At 35.5% G+C, this 5132-nt stretch overlaps 1 long non-coding RNA gene across 1 annotated transcript; it reads left to right on the forward strand.

Moving 5' to 3' along the window:
* Positions 1 to 329: 329 nt before the first annotated feature.
* LOC107301674 lies at positions 330 to 4008 on the forward strand. The gene is made up of 2 exons (XR_001549318.1): positions 330 to 418; positions 3019 to 4008. It is a non-coding gene; the product is annotated as an uncharacterized LOC107301674 (long non-coding RNA).
* Positions 4009 to 5132: the final 1124 nt, after the last annotated feature.

Consider the following 5132-nt stretch of genomic DNA (forward strand, 5'->3'; position numbering starts at 1 on the left):
TAGCAGATGCAATGCATATATTCCAGAAAAATAAACCAAATGTACAGATGTAGAATGGAAAAAGTACAAGAGAAATTACAAATAGCTTAAAATATGGTCTGTGAACACATTCCTCCATAACAGCAGTCCCCAACCTTTCCAGCTCAGTGGACCACATGCCTGCACTCACCCATCACTTCCACGGCCTGGTTCCCAATGGACTGTGGCCCAGCACTGGGCCGTGGACCGTATGTTGGGGAACCCTGCTCTATCTGAATATCTCATTTTTTAGAAGTTGATCTTAGAATATCTTCATTATGACTTTTCTATAATTTATGAAAAATCTATATTCACAGAGAAATTGTAATGGAATTGGAAGCAAGCAAATGTCCCTATTGTCCAAAAGGGAAGAACATCCAGGAATGATTCGTCACTAAAGGTAAATACTCCTTCAAGCTAATCTTGCTTCCTGATAATGTTAGGGACTGGTTGTTTTCTTGGCGTGATGTGGAAGTTGTTTGCTGTTAGCTTCTTCCAGGAGATTTTTGAAACCTTCCAATCTAATCTGGACCTCTGGTATTATCAGCAGCTTGATGTTGGTGCTGATACTTATTTTATTATATTTGTTTGCTAGCCATCTCACCACGAGGTGACTCTGGATGGATTACAATGTTAGAAGCAGTAATACCATAGTGGGGGGAGGTGGGATCTGCTATTGGTCTATCAGCCACCTCCAACATGATACTCCCCATTGGGGCTCCAGGCCAACTGGCAAGCCCTTACAGAAGGTCAAGAGGGTGGGGGCAGATCTCACTCCGAGGAGCAAGATGTTCCAAAAGTCTGTAGCCACGGTAGAAAAGGCTCTTCTCCTGGACCCCACCAGCCAGAATTACTTGACCAACAGGATCTGCAGTATGCCTTCTCTGCTGGCACTGGTGGGGTGGGCTTGTCCCCTTGGGATGAGACAATTCCTCAAGTAACCTGGACTCATGCCTTGAAGGACTTTAAAGATAATAGCCAACACCTTGAATAGCATTGGGAAGCAAACCAACAATCAGTGCAGCTCATGGAACAGCAGTGTAAGATGGGCCACTCCAGGGCCCCCAAAATTTGTCTGAACTGAAGCACTCTGCACCAGTTGTAGCTTCCGAATGCTTTTCAAGGGTAGCCCCATGTAGAGCACATTGCGTTAGTCCAGGCTTGAGATGACCAGAGCTTGAATGACTGAGCTCAGATATTCAAAAGACTCTCAGATCTTTAAGACTTGATTTTTAGCAGTGTGAAAAGGCCACTTTGCAAAATCTGTTTTAAATTAAATTCTTTTAAACTAAAGGCAAATTATACCAGACTAATCTTTATTTTTCAAAACAGTTAATAGTCTGATAGATAAGACTATACCTTTGATATACTGTACCCTTTTTTCAGTAAAATTCTCCACAATGTTCTTTTTATTAGGATGATTAAATTTTTAGTGTTTTAAAGGCTTTTACCTTTATTTAGAAATAAACAAACTTGATCTATATCATTGATTAAAACTGTTTGCTTCCTTTTTTAAATCACTTAAAAGAGTCCACCCTCTCAGTTGGTAATTTGTCAGGAATTCTATTGTGGTAGATTCCCAGCTCGACAGAATGGGCAAAAATCATTTAGGGAACTTTTGTTTTTGTGAATGAAATGAATTTTAAGAATCTCTATTATCTATTAATAACAGTTTATTTCTATACCATATAGGCCTAAAACAATAAATGGATATAATTTTTCCGAACAAAATATCACCCACAAAGGTTTAACACTTGCTTTTTATGGTCTTCCTTGAGTGATATGTTGACTATAAATGCTAAGCACTTTTACATTTATTTATTTTTGCTTATACAAATATTCTTGTTTAAGTGTAAATGGAAGTAAAACATTTGAACACTCTTAACAATAAGTACAAAAAGGAGTGCTATGCCTTTATAGTTATTAAACTTCAAAAGTTCTTGAAGACCTTTGAGGGAAATAAAAAATGTGCTGGGATGGAAAACTAGAATTGGTTCAAACTGTCATTTGAAAATGCATCCTTTTTCTGCAGTCTTTGCTTACAGTCTCACAATATAGGTTATATTGAAAGTCAATGTTCTTTGATATTGTTAGTGGCTTATAGACTGCTATCATTTTCATTAAAAAAAAAATCTGTTGTCTTTTATTCCATAGCAAGTTTTCAATTAAATAGCATTAATTCCTAAAGTGAGCCTCTCCTGCATTCCAAATGATAAGCTTCTTGGATCTCAATTCAGTTGTTCTCAGTAGATTATTTTAGAACAGTATACTACTTTATGTTGTACATTTATCACCATATATTTCATACGCAAATAATGTTTCTACATTGTAAACTGCCCAGAGAGCACTGTAAAGTGCTACGGGGTGGTATATAAATCTAAATGCTATTGCTATTGCTACATGCAATAGATAGAAGATTTATTTTCCGTACTCAGTGACTTTTCATAGCAATGTTTTCCAGTGATATTTATGTATCAGGAGGCAAACATAGTCTTCAAATTCTAGTTTATAAAGTAGTCTTGCTGTGTATGGGAAATTAATGAGTCTTAAAAGTGAGCAGAATGTGACCATGATTAATGGCACAATACCCCAGTTGTTGACATTATCTAAAATTCATCTGCAGATTATTTTCTAGTGTTAAAATGCCACGTTTCCACAAAATGAAATATTGTTTTCAGTTTTATTATATTAATTGAGAGCCAGTTTGGTTGAGAGCTGGCTTGATCTAATGGTTAAGGCTCCAGGCTAGAAGAGTAGGAGACTGTGGTGTTCAAGTCCTGCCTTATCCATGAAAGCCAGTCATCTTAGGCCAGTCCATGAAAGCCAGTGATCTTAGGCCAGTCATTCTGTCTCAGCCTATCTCACCTTACAGAGGGGGTTTTTTTTTGGGGGGGGGGGGAATAGGAGGAAGGTTTATTGGAAGTGTTCACAATCTTGAGTTATTTGTAAAAATAATAAAGGTGGGATATAAATAAATAATTTGTGTGTGTTTCATTCCAGGTCTTTTCTTTTTGATCCAGGGGAGGCTGTTTCTTAAAAGAGTTGCTATTCATGAATGCCCATCTTGTGAAGAAAACTCTTCCTTTATTTCACTAAATGGAAATGAAGAAATGCTGCTTTGATTCTTTTACAGCTCCTCACTATAAAAAAAATTACCACACGAAGCTGAATTATGCAGATGGAAAGTACAACCCTTGCAAAAAGCAACTAAAATGAATACATAGACCTTCAAGTAAACCAGGCCTTTGCTTATGGTTTTTGCCCTCTAAAAGTGATTGTGCATACAATACAAGCAATTGTCAATTCTTGTTGACACTTTGATTCATTCAATATAGCTTAGTAAAATAATTCACCGCAAAAATCTTTGGAGAACCTAACAAATCGGTATGTTCTTAAAATACTGTCTCAGAAATCTTGATGAAAAATTGTGGCAGAAGGACCAGAATGTACATGTGATGTAAAAGAAAAAAAGAGAAAGTTTGAAAGATTTTCCACTGAAAAAAATTCCTTCCTAAAAGAGCCAGTTTATAATTAGATTTTAATTGAAGATTTAAGTAAATCTTGATACAACTGTGCAAAGTTGCACCAGTCAAGTTATGTACAATTGAATGTACTTAAAAGCTGGAAAGTGGGGATATTAATAATATGTCTCAGAAAATGAAGGTTGGAGACTTAAAAGTTTAGAAAGTAAGCCTTGGGGCAATAGAATTTACTTGGTATCCCAATTCTTTCCTAAGGAATTCAACAATAAAAGGTACAACTATCCAGGCTTTTAGGAACAACAATGCCAGTATAACCTTGTATGTAAAACTTTCCACTGCTTACATGAACAAAAGTTGGACATGCTCAGGAAGGGCTTCTTCATTATTTCTCAATATGTTACCCAGAGTTAAGATGGGAATTGTGTTCTAAACTTGTTTGCAGAACATTCTTTGCATTGTGTTTGTTTCTACAGACTGTTTCAAGCTGGGATAAAAGTTACTTTTTGCCACAATGGGTGCAAAGGCCTACTATGTCTTCTTTCCTTACTGAGCCATGGAGCACCTTATTTCAGTTTTATTAAAATGTTAATTTAGGCTTGCTAATAGTTTAACAATATCCTCAATCTTAGCTAAAGGAAGTACATTTGATAATTGTTAGTCATAGCTAAGAATGTTGAATGCTTTTGGCTGATTGATGGCACATGTTATTTTCAGAGGTAAAGTAGTGGCTGATAGAAGAACATTTGGGATGCTTGTATGTTTTAAATAGTTTTAATAAGGGGAAATATACCTAGCAAAGCATTTTGTATTTGGTTGCCATCATGTTGTGTTTAGCTTATATATGATAAAAGAGTAAACATTTATTTTTTTGCTTATTTGAATAAAAATGAAGTAGAGGTAGTCCTCATTTAGTGACCACAATTGGAACTGGCATCTTGGTTGTTAAGCAAAGCAGTCACTAAGTGAAACTGATCTGTCGTTGTGATCTTACTTCAGCTTTCCTTTGCTTTACAGACCTCTGAATGTCATAAATGTGAGAATTGGTTGTAAAGTTACTTTTTCATCACCATTGTAACTGTGGTACGGTTAATAAGAACTAAATAAGGACTTACCTGTACAATTGTTTTTTTAAAAAAGTGTTTCAGTAGAACACTTTCAGAGGGCTTAAAATCTATAGCTACAGGACAAAAAAATGAAATATTTAATAGTCAAAAAGATGTGAAACTTAGAAGTTTATTCATACAAAATTGAAATCTTAAAATAATTTGGTTTATCAGAGTTTTAGAAGTAAACTCTATCAATGAAACTGTTCTCTGCAACTCTTGCTAAAAATTAGAAAGCAGAATGAGTTTAATCAGTTTTTGGGATGTTGTTTTAGCTATTTATACCTCAAGAGATATTTTGTGGGGAAGATAATACAATACAATGGGACGGAGTGGAAATGTAATTTAGTTTCCCCAAATCATTAGAAAATGTTCATAGTATTTAAGAAGAAAATCAGTTCTTTATCCCCTTTCTCACTAAATGCCACTGTAATAATGTATCTCTTTCTATTGAATACGGCTGCATTAAGAGTAAACCTAGCATTTGAGAAAAAACAACACTGCTCTTCTATATGCCCGGGAAATCATT

Source organism: Protobothrops mucrosquamatus, unplaced genomic scaffold (assembly GCF_001527695.2).
Source record: "Protobothrops mucrosquamatus isolate PMUCROS unplaced genomic scaffold, P.Mucros_1.0 scaffold15487, whole genome shotgun sequence".
NCBI classification, from domain to species: domain Eukaryota; kingdom Metazoa; phylum Chordata; class Lepidosauria; order Squamata; family Viperidae; genus Protobothrops; species Protobothrops mucrosquamatus.